This window comes from Callorhinchus milii, unplaced genomic scaffold (assembly GCF_018977255.1).
Source record: "Callorhinchus milii isolate IMCB2004 unplaced genomic scaffold, IMCB_Cmil_1.0 Scaffold1, whole genome shotgun sequence".
In the NCBI taxonomy this organism is placed as follows: Eukaryota; Metazoa; Chordata; class Chondrichthyes; order Chimaeriformes; family Callorhinchidae; genus Callorhinchus; species Callorhinchus milii.
Genome location: NW_024704742.1, coordinates 46,799,247 through 46,816,303, shown reverse-complemented (window position 1 = coordinate 46,816,303; position 17,057 = coordinate 46,799,247). Strand labels below are relative to the sequence as shown.

Sequence of the window (17,057 nt, the reverse complement as noted above, 5' to 3'; positions counted from 1 at the left end):
GAAGTCTCTGGGATATCTTCTAGTACCTTGGCGGTAAAGCAACGGTAATAATAATGATACATTCAAGCACTGAGATAACTAGGAGCAGGGATTCTTCCTGCTCAGCTCCTGTTAACCCTGCAAGACAAGGCACTAACAGGTAGGATGAGCGCAGCAGAGTGGGCATGGCTTCTCTCTTTTGTTAATCTAGCTCAGAAAATATGTGCTTAATGACAAAAAGTCAAAGTCCCCCCGCAGATTATACTTAAAAAATCATCAGATTCTAAAACAAATGGTGTGGCTTCAGCAGAACAATTCCACTTACCCAGAGAGCAGTGTGCCAACTACTTGTGGTGCTCAAATTTTCCTTATTTCACACAAGCAATGCCTTAAAACTACTGAAACTTTTACCCCAATGTTTCTTATAACAGGAATGTTAAAAGTAATGTTTTATCAATAAAGTTGTCAACAAAACACACAATCTCTCCACTTTACAGTATATCCTGTGAAGCGCTTTGAGACAACCTCCCAATGTGAAAGGTGCTGCATCAAATTCAAGATATTTATTGTTTATTATGATAAGTAAAATCGATGTGTGGCAAATAGTAATGCTGAAAGCATTTATTTTGAAGTGACCCTTCATTTGCCCCTTATATATTATGAAAACATGTGTGTCATACGATCTGCTCCCCTATCCTCACATTAGGAGCACTGGGGATGGCTGCCAAACACACTGCTGAACTCTAGGGGATACAGAAGACTTGGTACTTTCATTTGCAACTAACTCTGATTGATTGATTTATTGCTGAAGGTCTCTGATGCATTTCTGAGGCTGAAGTTGTAAGATGTGGGAGTGGGAGCTTTACTTTGCTTTTGATCCGTCCATCAATTTGGGTACATCAATGCTTACTTAGCTGAGACAGCTCAATTGGAGACAACAAATCTGGTCCCTCAAGACACAGAATTGAAGAAGATAGTTGAATAACACATTTTTTGAACAGCAATAAGAACAATCTATTACTCCCCAACCCATTAGCCGCTGCCTCCGCTCAACTGACTCCAGCCTACTGTATGTCCCTCATGCCCTCTGTTCCACCATCAGTGGCCACACTTTCAGCCACTACGCCCCGAAACTCTGGAACAATCTACCTCTATCCCTCCACTTTGTCTCTCGCTTCCACATCTTCAGATCACGCCTGAAGACTTTCCTCTTCAACCATGCCTACGGTAAAGTTTCCCTGGCTCGGTGTCGTGCTCCGCCACTGTGAAGCAATCTGGGATGCTACCATACATGAGGGGCGATATATAAATGCAAGTTATTGTTGTTGTTGTTGCACTGTTCATTGAAAGAACAAACTTCAAAACTGAACTTTCTTCCTACTTTGGGAGCTAAATAAAATCTCGACATATTTGAATGAATCTCTGGGATATCTTCTAGTACCTTGGTGGAAAAGGCAATGGTAATAATAGTGGATACATTCAAGGACTGAGATAACTAGGAGCAGGGATTCTTCCCGCTCAGCTCCTGTTAACCCTGCAAGACAAGGCACTAACAGATAGGATTGTCTCGGCTGGCCAAGCAGAGAGAAGCTTCCATTTCAGACATAGGGAAGTTTCACATCCATGGAAAACTCTGTCTGAGTTGGATACTCTTAATATTAATAATAATCCTTGCACTTGATATAGTGCCTTACACGTTGTCGAGACGTCTCAAAGTGCTATCCTGTAAAGAGAATTGACTGTGTATTTTATGGACAAAACACGGCAACCAATTTGTGCACAGCAATGTCCCACAAAAACCAAGGAGCAAGTGAGCAATTTTATTTGGGGGACATTGGGAGAAACTCTCTCTTTTCGAATAGTGCCAAAGTATCTTTAACATCCACCTGAACAGGCAGACCGGATCTCGGTTTAACGTCTCATCCGAAGGATGGCATCTCTAACAATGCAACACATCCCGAGCACTGCATTGCAGTGTCAGCTTAGACGATGTGATTCCATGTCCCAATGTGGGGCTTTGACTCATAACCTGCTGACTCAGAAGTAAGAGTGCTACCACTGAGCCTGGCTGACATATAGCAATGACAAATGTCAGACTCCTAGCTGACCAAAAAACAAGATATTTGAAGGATTATTTCAGGGAAGATTTCATGCAAATCGTATTCATGAGCTTTTCCTAAGTGTCTGCCACTTAAGAAAAATTAGATATTTAAGCTTAATTTGCCATAGCTTTCTTTCTTTTTCATTTCGAATTGCTGTCATACAGAAAGCGATGAATATGAAAAATCTCAATTAGAGGGGAGTCACAGAAGCACTCCGGCATCTAAAATTGGTGTACAGTAGCATAGGACGGCTGGATAATGAAATCCGCATACTCCCAAATATCAATGTTGAGCGAAGCACTGACTGACAATGACATTTTATTCAAGTAGAATATTGTTCCCCCAATGCTCAGTTCATTTAGATTTTACATGTGAAGCACCTGTACATGGAAGTAGTGTAGCTATACAAGAGGAAGTCAATCCCTGTCAGACGTACTCTGTATGGACTGGTTGCTTGTGACAACTGCATTCCATGCTTATTAAATCAATGACTAGCAGAAGTTTAAACTATGTGATTCCATGCCCCACATTGAACTGATAATTATATCAGTTCAATAGCAGAACTGGCTAACAATAGATGTGGGCTCAGTCTGACCCAGTTTGTCTAAATGGCTTAAGGGACTCACAACTGTAGAATACGATATGATTACCGGTGATAATTATCACATCAACTAAAATTATCGATTAAAACCAGTTAACAGTTCCACTGGACTCAGGATTGAGCGTGAGCCTTGTCAGTGGCTCAACAGGACACCTAACTGTAGAACGGGTCACAGCTGAGCCCTGAGGGGTGAATCCGCTCATATCCTCTCCCACCCTAAGGCTAGTGATAACTATTGACTGCTTTTGACCACTTTTTTTGGTCAACTTGTAAACTCCCTTCTCTTTTTGAGTAGTGCCATGGATCTTTAACATTCACCTGGACAGGCAGACAAGATGTCAATTCAATCTCATAAAGGACAGCACCTCCAACAATGAAGCCCACCCACCAGCACTGCATTGTCAACCATGAGTGTCAACCTAATCTCAACCATGTGACTTGAAACCACAACCTTCTAACTGAGCCAATCTTAGATTAACAAAATAGTGTGGACAAATTATAAGAAAATGGGTCTAAATTGCAATAATTCCAAACAGGAGTCATAAATAACGACTATGAATTGCAGATAGCAAGTCCATCTGGAAACCAGAAGTAGGTCACACCAACCCAGATGCAGATTACATCGGAGTGGATGTCCTAACTAAATACATGGGCTACAACGTACACCCCAATAAATGTTGTGTCCAAGTCACAAATATGTGCCTAAATGATTTCAGAATTGCAGATTCTTCCTTCATGGCTGAAGTAACACTGTTCAATGATTTAACAGTTTGAGCGTCTGTTACTGATGGAAAGTGTTCAGCTTTCTTGTAACACAATTCTCTGACCTGGAAATGCTTCAGTTAAGAAGTTTGTCTCATGGTGCCGATCACTGTAAACATAAAGCAGTTGTGACAATTCCCAAGAGTACCCGATTGCAAAATAACTAATTTCCTGTTTCAGCAATATGTTCCCCTAATGTTACTGTCACTCCTGTTTACACAAATTTCAAGTGATCTGTAAAATTAGGGTGAAGTGAAATTGCAGATTTGGGGAAAAATATTTCATGCTCAAAATATAAATTATAAATTTATAGAGGATGCTGTGGCTTCAAAGCAACATTTGAAAGTCAGTGATTTAGGGTTAGTGAGAGTCTTTTATATTCAATCAGTTCTTTCTATGTGGAAAGCAGAGTGCAGGAAATGTGATTATTTATGCATGTTAATAGGTTTTTCGCTTTTATCCCTATGGTGCATTGTTTTCAGATGCACCCAATGGCATTTCATTGGAAATAATCAAAAGAGGTTAATTATCAGTACAATTTCTGCCACTGAGGCAGTGAATGTTAAGGTAATGTGGTTTATTAGACCATTTAAACAACCTTAAACATTGATTATCTTCTCCCAATGAAGTAAACATGTCACGGGTATCATGCATATCTTAAGTAATTTGACTGAAGACTTGATTGGATTATTTCTCCCACTTTTGTTTGCTTAAATGATTTTGCGCTATGTTACATTGGCTGAATTCGGTCAAATTATTTATTTAAAGCGAACAGGATGTTTGACAGCTTTCTGAAACACATGAGATAGCGTAAACTTCAAATATAGTGACAAGGAAACTCTATAGGAACATAAGATTGACACTCATTATAACAGATTCCTTGGGAAGCATTTCATATTATAACCAGATCTGACACACAGAGACTATATTGTTGATATTATATTATCAACAGAAACACAAAGGATCTACCATGGGGCAGCTATACGTTTAGAAATATGCAAGAAAGTATTACATGCATCCGAGCAGCTTCTAACAGTGGAGTGGATATATCTGCAACTTATTAACCAGAAGCTTGCTGGTTGAATCCTGAGATGGCCCCAGCCTTCCTAGAGTTAAGGAGGTGAAAAACAGCCAATGTTCACTGCTCCTGGTTCCTCAACAACACCCTCTACTGCATGTGCAAGTGTGGGATAGCCAGAAGGGGAGCGGTCAGGATCAGCTGTGATTCCCCCCTCTACAGTTAAGTGTCCTGTTGGCACTCACTGGGAAGCTCATGTACCAATAATGGCCACATCGGTGGGGTTAACAGAGGTCAACCACATTCAGCAAGAGGAGACCAAGCCAGAAACAGAGAGGCCTTGGGGCATACTAAATCAGTTTCCTGTATTCATAGTCTCTTTCATCTTTACAAGATGACTTATAAAGATGATATCATCTGTAGGTATGGGGTCAATTTCCACATGTATGTGGATGACACCCAACTCTATCTTGACGCCTCCTCCCTCGACTCCAGGACCACTGCTATCTTGGCTAATTGTCTGTCTGAAATCAAGTCCTGGATGAGAGCCAACTTCCTCCAGCTGAACGTTGGCAAGACAGAGGCCCTCCTGCTTGATTCCCACCAGCGTCTCCTCCCTCAGGGCTGACAGTATCATTATTCATGGTTGCACTCTACACATCACTGAGCCAATATGAAACCTCAGTATCCTGTTCGACCCTCAGCTATCCTTCAAACCCCACATTCAGGTTGTGACCGTTCCGCCTTTTCCCACGTCCACAACATTGCCCATCTCCGCCACTGTCTTTCACCGCAGGCCCCCGAGACCCTGATCCATGCTTTGTCGCATCCTGGCTTGACTACGCCAACTGCCTGCTCATTGGATTTCCCAACTCTTCCCTCCACAAGCTGCAGTTTATTCAGAACTCTGCAGCTAATATCCTCTCCTTAATCAGGCTCCGTGAACTAATCACCCCATCCTTGCCCAGCTTCACTGGCTCCCCATCCCTCAGAGAATCAAGTTCAAAACCCTCGTCCTTACCTTCAAAGCCCGCCATGGTCTTGCTCCCCCATACCCCAGCAACCTCCTAACCCCATATCAACCTGTCCACTCACTCCGCTCAGCAGACACTGGCCTGCTCCATGTCCCCTGCATTTCCCGCCCCACCATTGGCCTTTGGGTAGCATCTCTGCCTTCACATTATGGAACTCTATCCCATAATCTCTCCTTCTCACCCCCACTCGTGTCTCCTTCAAGTCACATCTAAAGAACTTCCTCTTTGACCGTGCCTTCAGCTACCCTCCCACCCCCTGCCCTCCTCCCCTCCTGACCCTAACTTCCAGCTCGGGTCCAAAACCGCTGATTGTCCAGCACTCTGGCACGTCTTTCTTACGTGAAGGGTGCTATCCAAGTATAATTTGTTGTTGTTAATGTTGTTGTTGTATAATTCCTAATTAAAACATTACAAATTTCTAAACTTCAGCTGGAAAAGATCTGACTGAAATTTCTTAACTCATAGACCAAGGAACAGAGAGAACACAACAAGAGAACAAACAACCCAAGTGCATTGATTGAGAAAAGACATCAATGTACTCCTGCCACAAACCATTTACAACGTATGCTATCACAGACTCGACTCCACCTATTTACTCCATTAAAAATACTTCCTAATTTCAGTCTGGCTCAGTTGGTAGCACTTTCACGCTGAGTCAGAAGGTTGTGGGTTCACACACATACACACATCAGAACTTTGAACTCACAATCTAGGCTGGGGAAATGCTACATTGTTGGAGGTGCTTTCCTTGGGATGAGACATTAAACCAAGGACCTATCTGTCTATTTAGCTGCACGTTAAAAATCCCATGGCATTATCCTAAAGAAAAAAGCTTCTTCCGTTGTCATGGCAAACAATCCCTCAAAATAAATCAACACTGTAAAATCGGTCATTCATTTCATGACTGTTTGTGGGACATTGCAGTATGCCGAGTTTGCCTACAAACTACACAGTCACTGCACTTTACAATAAAATCCTGTGAAGTGTTTTGAGATATTCTCCCGAAGTGAAAGATTATTATTCGCGAAGGTCATGTAGAAAACTGTACTATATTCATAAACCTTCACATCGCCATTGTTTAACCTGTAATGTGTTGGAGACACAGGCAAGTGTTATTTTAAGAGAATTATCTTTTATCGGTTGAAGAAAATGGATCAGACATCGCGCTCGTGCCTCTCTAATCAGAAGCCTTTTATATTATGTGGTACAGAATCTTTTCATGTCTTTATTTTTGCTTGTTTCATAACGTACATTTCAAAAGAATATAACATAATCCATCTTTTCTGCACCTCTTCCCTCTCCGAACAATAGGACATTTGATGTGCTTAACTTAGTATGTCTGATGATAATGTGTGAAGATAAGAATATGGTAATTAATCGAACAGTACAGCACCATACTAAATTCAATTTATTCCTTAAGAATACAAAGCAACTTGTTTGAGCGCCCTGAGCCTCAGAAACAAATAACTGACACATTGAAAAGAGCATTTCGACAAATTCAAGGGAGAATATTACACAGAATCCAATTTGATTGACTGGGACCTAATTAAGTAAACACATAATAATTGGATCACAATTGTCAGACGATACAGTTAGTAACACAGTGCAACCATTTTAAAACAGCACCTTATTCCTATTTGTGTTTATAATGAAAAACAGCATAATCCCTAATTCCTTTAAGCCTCACTTCACAATCTAGGGTTTGTACAGCATTATTGTTGTAATACAAATGGTATCATAATTATGCCAATGAAATCAGTATGAAAGGGTCGGTCCCTTTTAAGACAGGAGAGCTGTTAATAATAATAATAATAATAATAATCCTTGCATTTGATATAGCACTTTTCACGTCGGGAGGACGTCCTAAAGCGCTTCACAGACTATACTGTAAAGTGAATTGACTGCATATTTGTGGGCGAACGCGGCAGCCAATTGCACACAGCAATGTCCCACAAACAGTCGTGGATTGAAAATGACCAATTTATTATTGTTTTTGGTTTTGGAGGGATTATTAATAGGCGTGTGGAGTAAGGAAACTTGCCCAAGGTTTCACCCTCTGCCTGGAATTGAACTCAGGTCTCTCACTTGCAAAGCGAGTGCTCTAACCACTAAACTACAGAACTCCACTGTTGGCTTGACTACTGCTTATAATCATCCTTGCATTTGATATAGCGCCTCATCACATCCTTGAGACGTCTAAAAGCATTTTGACTGACAGGTCCATCAGCAAACCAGAGGCAAGGATGCCCCAACCAGTAGCCTGCGGGACTGTAAAGTGGACTTGTGCCACTGATGAGTTGGGAGAGGAGCAAAGTGGGGCCCACAGGTGCCATGGGTTGGTGCTAATCGGAGGACTATCTGTGGTCCTCCTCGGGGCTCAGGGCTTTTTCCCTCCCAGGTCCCCTTAAAGAGATGACTGTAGATGGATTTGAGGCAGCTGAGCCCCCTTCAGCCCAAGCCGCCCACTACCTTTGATCAGAGGTGATTTTATTTCCAATTAAGGGGAAATGTTTTTCATAATGACAGTGGCCTTTTAAGATAAAATTCAACTTGCCCAAGGAGGGAGAAATGATTGGATGAAATTTCTAGTTGAACAAAAAGCTGCTTGGGCTAGTTCGGATTTGCTTTGGAATGCAACTGTGTTCCTTACAGTAAGCAAACCATTGCTATAGTTGCTAGTTCCTAAGCCCTCTTTGCACCAGGGGCATTAACAGCATCTGTAGAGTTGAACCAAAGTAAAATGCTGTGCTTTATGTACAACCCTCAAAAGGCCATTCATTGTGCATTGAAAACAGGAAAATGATTGATTTTACTGCATTGCTGCCGGTTGGGAGAGGGAAGGGTTCAGGTATACCTAGAAGTGAGCAGCATATTAAGCACTGCAAAGGCAGTTATAGCTACTGTTTTGTGCTGACTCCGTGGTATTGAGACTGCCACATTGAGGGACGCACAGAAGCACTGCTAAAAGACCATCATCCTAAATGAATAAAAATCTTGGAATGAGATTAATGACTCTAAGGACAGATAAAGTTTATTAAATATTCCACAGAAGAATGAGTTCTGTGCCAAGGTGAGGGATGTATATTGTGAGTAGCTGCGGCAGGCAAAGGTGTATCCAGATATCCACACACACACACACACAAAGCACTTGATGACTGTTAAAACCAGGCAGGAGAACTCTGATTTCACCAATAGGGTCACAGTTTATTAAAATCATTCTGCACATATGCATTTAATATAATACCTTATTACATGGACAAAGCACGACACAGGATTTTACTGTAAAGTGCAGTGACTGTGTATTTTGTAGGAGAATGCAGGAGCCAAGTTGTGTACAGCAATGCCTTACAAACAGTCATGAAGTGAATGATCATATTTATGCTTGCCAGAAAATCGAGAGAAACTCCTCTTTCTCTTTTCTAATTGTCACATGGAATTTTATGTGCCCACTTAAACAGACAGACAGGGCTGCGGTTTAATGTCTCATCTGAAGGGTGACACTTCCAATAATATAGCACTCCCCCCAGTGCTGCACTGGACTGTCAGTAATTTAATGATCATTATCATGCTGGATATTTGACACATTGAAAAGAAATACATTTCCTAGTGTACAAAGAAATAACCTACAAACTGACAGTCAGAACGGATAGATCTTGTTTGATCAACCTGTAGAAATGTATAACCGCAGCATTTGTTTGATCTGTTTTCATCCTCTGAATTTCGGATATAATTTGCCATGTTTCTGTGCACCTTGAATATGGTAGATATTCTGCAAGACATTTTGGTGATATAAAACATTCCATTAGAAAGTCTCTGACAAGTGGTTCAGCTTTACAACACTGTGTGACCTCTGCAAATCAGGACGACCTTCAGGGCATAACTGACACAATCTATCGTATCTCGATTTTGCACATCAGCTACACAACCCGCTGGATAAGAGATGGCCAATCTTGCCACCAAATGCTTTTTGAGTTCATTTAGAGAATTTGGCTTATTTGAGCATCATTTTCAGTAAAATTCTGAATCTGAATGAACATTTTGAAATGCCGGTAATAGACAAAAAGCATCTGTGCCTCTGTGGAAGGAGGCAGAATCCAATTCTAAGCAAATGGCACAGAACATAGAGAGAATGAATCCGTGTGTGCACAAATACTCTCCTTAAACAAACATTCTCACTGCGAGGAAGCTTATTAGCTGGCGAGCATTACGCTTTTGGTGAACTAATGGGCACTGCAATTGAAATATATCTAAGATGCAAATGCATTTCAGCGCTTTTCTAATGCAAAGGTTATTAACTCCCCACTGATGAAGTCCTGTTTTTTTCTCTGCAGGAATTTTGCTTGACATTTTATTCAAAGGATTTTTCCCTCTTCACTCCTGGCCTCTGAAATCCACTCTCGGCACTCCCTGCTGTCTGGAAAACAGGCGGAAGAGTCACACAGAGGCTGTTCTATTCAGAGATAATCTCTTCTTTTATAATTTGACTTCCTTCACAGTCAATTGAATTTACCATCTTATAATTTTTCCATAAATCTACATTAATTTCCCTCAGATTTCATAGGACTAAACCCGCTACAAGCTTATCTGACATTTTCTAATGACAGTATATATCCATGAAAAGGATGCATATCCTGGAATGACAGTAGGAGTAGCAGGAGGGGCTATTTAGGAACAAGTGCTTTAACTGTCTGGATGAAGCAATTTAATATGCTTTATTCTTGCTGTTTGGTAACTGCAGTCCGCAGTCCTATTAGCTGGTCCTTGGCAACACTGACTCTCCATGACATTGGCTTCATCGTGCAGTTTAAGCTCCAGTCTCAGGCCACTGTCCTTTGCTATTAATGGGGTGAAATTTAAATGTTCAAAAGCCTCTACAACAAAAAATTGCATTTATATAACACCTTTCCTTTTTGGGAGGACATCCCAAGGTGCTGGACAGTCGACGATTTGCACCCGAGCTGGGTTTGGGATTTGGGAGGGATGGGGGCCAAGGGGGTGGGTAGGGGGGAGATGATCAAAGGTGCAGTCAAAGAGGAAGATCTTAAGATGAATCTTGAAGGAAGCATTGGAAAGGATGCGGCAAAAATGGAGTTCCAGAGAATGGAGGCAGAAAGGTTGAACCACAAATTGCATTGATATAACATCTTTCTTGTCAGAGGATATCCCAAGGTGCTGGACAATTGAGGATTTGCACCCAAGCTGGGTGGCTGAGATAGTAAGGTGGGCGGGGTGAGGGACATGAAGCAGGCCATTGCCTGCTGGGCAGAGGTAGGGAACTGGCGGGATGGGAGGGTTTCAGAAGTTGGGTAGCTCTAACTCAGGAGGTAGTGTTACGATATATACAGTATTTATATTTCCCAGGAGAAATAGAGCAGGGAAACCCATCTTAGAATGCACAAAAACCTTGACCTAGAATGCAAAATCATTGGGGTGAAAATTGCAATATGTGACATGTTAATAATAATAAACATTAACATTAATGATAGTGCGCTGGACAGTCAGGGATTTGGACCCAAGCTGAGGGTTGGGATCATGGAGGGTGGAGGGACAGAGAGGGTAGGGGTAGGAGAGTGACCAAAGCTCGAACAGGAGGTTCTTGAGATGTGCCTTGAAGGAACAAGGAGAAGTGACTGTGGGATGGAGTTGCAAAGGGTGGGGCAGAGAGGCTGAAGGCCCGACCACCAATGGTGTGTAAAGTTAGTTCTCGTCCAGGATTTGGTGTGTGACAGACATTCTGTCAGGACAGCAGTGGTCCTGGAGTCGAGGGTGGGGCAGAGAGATAGAGTTGTGTGTCATCCGCATACATGTGGAAGTTGATCCCATTTCTGTGGATGATGTCACCAAGAGGGAGCATATAGATATTGAAGAGGAGGGGACCAAGGACAGAGCCCTGAGGAACGGCGCATGAGACAATGCAGGGGCTGGAGGAGAAGACGTTTGTGGAAACAAAGTGGAGATGGTGTGAAAGGTTGGATCTGAACCAGTCAAGGACAGAACCATGAAGGTTGGGCTGAGAGGAGAGAAGGTGGAGGAGGATAGAGTGGTCAAAAGTCTCAAAGGGTTTATAATGCAATCTGAACTCTATGATCGCCTTGTAACCTTGATTTTAACCATCTCTTCCTAACTTCAGGGGTTAGTGCTGATCCTAGCACTCTCAATGTTAGGTGAAATTGAAAGCGTGAAGGACAGACTATTGTTATCAGTGCAGCACAGCTAAATAACTTTAGTGTTACTGTGTGAATTACTGCTTTTGTTTAGCAGCATAATAGCTTCTCCAACATTGGCATCCCAGTAACAATAAGGTGACAGGGACAGATAAATCTCTTCATATGAAACATAGTAAGAGATTAAAGCGGTGACCTTTTCTCCAGCCTCCAGGCCAGTAAAATCCCATCATTCTCATAGGGGTATATCACCCACCGTTTGTTAATAATAACAACTCTTTATGTTACTTGTTTTATAATGGGATTTTTTTAGCATGAATTTCCCCTCATAAACAAGAACTGTTTCATAATGATTCCTATTTTTAATTCATTGTTCAATTTTCAACACAGAAAACATTGATTTACTTGAAGATGACATTAGGATACTCAATGGTTATTGGATAATTTTCTTCCATTTTTTGTAAAAAAAAACAAAAATAATTTGGTCACTCAATCCACGACTGTTTGTGCGCAACTGGCAATTGTGCAGGTTTCACCCACAAAATACAGTCACTTCACTTTACAGTATATTCCTTGAAGTGCTTTGAGACGTCTCAGTGATATAAGGCTCTATATCAAATACAGGGATTATTATTATTATGGAAGGAAATTTGCTCAGTTGAAGGGTAGGGGAAGGAATAGCCCTTTAAGTGTTCGTTGCCATGTGTGACCATTCAGACTCAGTCCTCCAGCAAAACTCCAGACATGATGTCATGAAAGTGCACAGAACACCTAATGCGGACATTATTTTGCTGACATACATCATTGCGATGCACACAATGTTAGTATCAGCAAGAAGAGTGTTAGAAAATGCTACAGCTAGGACTCCTGCTAGTCTGTAGGATTCAAGGATTCAGTCCAGCAAAGAACAGATACACTGAACTGAACGAGGAGGAAGAAATTCCACCTGGGTCTAGATTTACTCTATTTATGGAGCATTTCCGACAGTCTGGAATTTGGCAATTTTTATAAGTATAGGACTTAATTTGGAAACTGTTTTTTGTCATTTCTTTTAATCTTCAGACAAATTCAGCAATTTGGATACTCTTAAAATGTTCCATAAATAGCGTAAATGTAGACCCAGGTGGAATTTCCCGAGCAATTTCTGTATACATCGGCGAACATGTGCTGTCAGAGTCAACACCTGGAGACACAGAAAAGCGTGACTGGAGTTACAAAACGCTCCACTAAAATACAATACCTCAAAAACACATCGAGTGAAAAACCCTGGAGTGTCATTAGTGAAACCAAGTGCAATTTCTCTTCCATTTTCTCCCCAGTCCACACTGATTGGAAGTTGAACAAAGACATATCTCATGCAATTAATGGCCAATTATCTAGATGCAATGAAAAATAGGTTAGCACTGACAAGCAGAAGGTGATGATAAATGAAAAATCCTTCATGAGGAGCAATGAGTGCCAACTCTGCTCGGGTCTGTTCTATTCAACTGTTAAATAATTTGGAATAAAGTTCAAATTATAACATTTAAAACATTGCTAACAGTGCCAAACTTATTTTGCAGCGGGATAGCATAGTATAGAATACTTTTTCACAAAGTATTCAACAATTGAATACATAGTCTAGGCTGATAACAGGCGATCACTGCAGTGTCGGAGGTGCTATCCTTTAGATAAGACTGCAAATCAAGGTTCCGTCTGTCTGTTCAGGTGAATATTAAAAATCCCATGGCACAATTGGAAAAGAGAAGCAAGTTTCTCCCAATAATCTGACTTTCAGTCCGCCAAATAAAATTGGTTATTCACTTTATGGCTGTTCGCCTACAAAATATACAGCCACTCCACTTTACAGTATATTCTGTGAAGCACATTGAGACATCCTCCTGATGTGAAAGGTGTTATATCAAGTAACAAGGATTATTATTTTATTATTATTCTCATGCAGAAAAATTCTTTGTCACTTGGGCCTGGTCAGCCTGAGACTAAAATAAAGTACAATATACATACAACATACCACTGCTCCACCTTCTCTGCGCCCCCACTCCTGCATCCCTCACCCCTGACTGGTGCCCAGCTGGCTATGTAAAGTATTTTGAGACATCCGCCCAATGTGAAAGGCACTATATAAATGTATATTGTATAAATAATGTTACCTTTGCCACCATGTGTTGTACCAAATCTAAAATTACTCGATGATTGGCTGAAATGGGAACATGTTTCATTCACTAGCACTAACATTCTTTCCCTTAATAATCGCACATACTTCCATTTTACTTTAAAGGATCAAAATAATGGAAACATGGTTTTACAAAGCTCACGTGTGGGTCACTTGAACCAAATGGCATTTATTAGCACATTGTACCACCTAGTGTTAAATGTGAGTGTTACATGTTCAATTAAAAAATGCCAATAATCCTTACATTCAATATAATAATAAAAACCCTTGCATTTGGTACAGCACATTTCACATCAGGGAGAGGTCTCAAAGCTCTTCACAGGAACCACTCTGAAGTGGAGTGACTGTGTATTTGTAGTCAAAGGTGGCAACCCAATTGCACACAGCAGGGTCCCACAAACAACCATGAAATAAATGACCAATAGTGTCATGGGATCGTTAACACCCACCCGAACAGGCAGACCGGACCTTGGTTTAATCATTCGGAGAATGGCACCTCCGACAAAATTCTACTCCCCCAACACCTCATTGGAATATCAGCCGAGACTGTGAGTTCAAAGTCCTGACTTGGGGTTTGATCCCACAATCTTCTAACTCAGAGGTGAGAGTGCTACCAACTGAGCCAGATAGACAGTGGGTTCAGTGTTACACACTTTTATGAATCTTATTATTGGAACCCTGATTGCCCTCTTTAAAAAAACGTACAGTAATTTGTAGCTTCCACTCTGCTGGGATTGGAAGGCTGTGTTTGTACTGCATGTTTGGTTGTGAATTGCTGCAATTTTGGTGGTGAAGCACGTAATATAGACCAGGGTTAATGCAGAGCGAATAATTCTGTAGCCCTGCTCCTGACGAGTGAAGCTGAAGGTAGGAATTCAGCTCCCCTCTCGACTCTCTTCCCCCTCCTCGCTCCCTCCCTTCCCTCCCCTTACCCTGACCATTTCCCCCCTCCTCGCTCCCTCCCTTCCCTCCCCTCACCCTGACCATTTCCCCCCTGCTCGGGTCATGACCCAACTGTGCAGCGCCTTGGGACGTCCTCCTGACGTGAAAGGCGCTTTATAAATGGAATCTTGTTGTTGTTGTTGTAGGAATTTGGATTTTTGAATACCTGACCATGTGGTCTCTAGACTGCCTGCAGAACAGCATTTATTTTTGGCCTGACATACGCAGAAACCCATCACTATGTTTAAGTGTATCCAAAGTCAGAATGAGTTCCAAACACACCAACAACAACAACAACAACACGATTCCAATTATTGAGCGCCTTTCACGTCGGGAGGACGTCCCAAGGCGCTGTACAGTTGGGTCAGGACCCGAGCAGGGGGGAAATGGTCAGGGTGAGGGGAGGGAAGGGAGGGAGCGAGGAGGGGGTAGAGGGTCGAGAGGGGAGCTGAAGGCATGGTCAAAGAGAACGGTCACCACCAACTCATGGGCATTTCCTTGTGTGCACAATGGAATGTACACTTTCTTCCCGGAGGGACGCAGTTTGCTTAATTAATTCTGAAGAGTATTAGGCACTGTTTGGCAAGAACCAAGGCTTGGGGATTTCAGATTGTGCCTTAGGTGTTGCTGGAGGCTAAAACTACAGAGCTTGCTATTGAGAGCACTGTCTGCCAAGCTTCCCGCTGCTTGTCCAGCTTGGATTCATTAGGGCTTTGGCTTGCAGGGTTAATACGATTTGAGTGGGAAAGATCTCTGCTCCCAGTACATTAACGTTTAAAGGTGTAACTCTTGTTTGATCATCCAGGAGTATTCCACAATTAGAAATATCTGGCTTTGCTTAACAGACTTCAGTTCTACCTACTGGGAAAATTTACATTCAGCAGGGACCAGGAGATAATGGATGAAATGGCAACCCGTATATCTCCTTAATACGCTTCACAGGATTTTACTGTGAAGTGAAATAACAATTCATGAACCTGGCAGTCAATCTGCACACAGGATTGTCCCTCAAACAGCCATGAAATGAATGATGAATTTCATTGTTCATAACATTTACCAATATTATATAGAAATGCCGGGCTGCAACATTGGTTCTATTGCACTGTCAGTTATTTGGTCTCTTATCCTTATCCTTTTCATTCAGCTTGTGCAACTTTCCTCTCTGCTTTCCAAATTCCTTCTACAAACCTACCTCTTTGACCTGTGGTCACCTCGTACTCAACTCGCACCCACCTCTACCTCCTCCTCTGCTGAGGTTCCCACTTCATCTCTGGAAAGTACTTTGAAATGTTTAACTACATGAAAAGAGCGATATAAATGCAAATTGTTTAAATTGTTAGCATTTTCTGAATACTCAACTGAAGTGGTCACGAAGATTTAAACTGTGGCTTTGGTTTGGAGTATGTAATTCATTTGAGCATTGTTTCTCTGTCTGGGGAGAAACTTCAATACTTCAAATCTGATTTAAACATTGCTGCTTTCCAGTATTAAATCTTTGTTACTTTTATGTTCTCCAGTTAAAGAGCTACTTTCAGAATTCATCCGGGGATGATTTAGAATTCCCCAAACTAATTTGCCTTGAAATAAACTCTTCAATTTTATAAAGATGCCAGGAAGCGATAAAATCCTTTAAAGGGAGACTGTCTGTATTAAAATATCTTTGCCAAATCCATTTTTATTTGGAGCGAGAGCTCAATATAAGGGCTCAGTCTTGGGCATTAAACACAGGTTTCGGGGGTGGGCAAGGCACAAATGTTGCTGTTTGTAAGCTGTTATATTATGACCCTACCCCCACCCCCCAAAAAAAACACTAAGCATACTTTAGAGCTCAAAAGTGCAAAAAAACAACAAAATAGTCAGTATCAAAGATGATGGTGAGATAGACAGAGCCAGTGCAGAGCAGGGAGGGGACACTGTCATCTGTTGGCCATTCAGTATATTACAGCCGGTTTAGTTTCAATCTAACAATGATAATCATCCTTGAATTTGATATAGCGCCTTAACACGTCAGCCGAAACATTTCAAAGTGCTTCACAGGATTTACTGTAAAGTGTAATGATTGTATAATTGTGGGGTAAACAGTGCACACGTGGAGTCCTGTAGCATAACCCTTAGAGCACTCGCCTCGTAAGCAAGAGAACCTGGGTTTGATTCCTGGCAGAGCGAAACCTTAGGTAAGTTTCTTTACTCCACATGCCTCTATTTACTTAGCAGTAAGTAGGAACCCGGTTGTTAGTCGATTGGCTTTCTTGGGGTAATAGTCCCTTCAATAAAAATGAAAA

General features: G+C 41.6%; 1 pseudogene; it reads left to right on the top strand.

The window, feature by feature from the left end:
* The window catches only part of LOC121850037, a 74,501-nt pseudogene extending 64,163 nt beyond the window's left edge, over positions 1-10,338 (top strand).
* Positions 10,339-17,057: the final 6,719 nt, after the last annotated feature.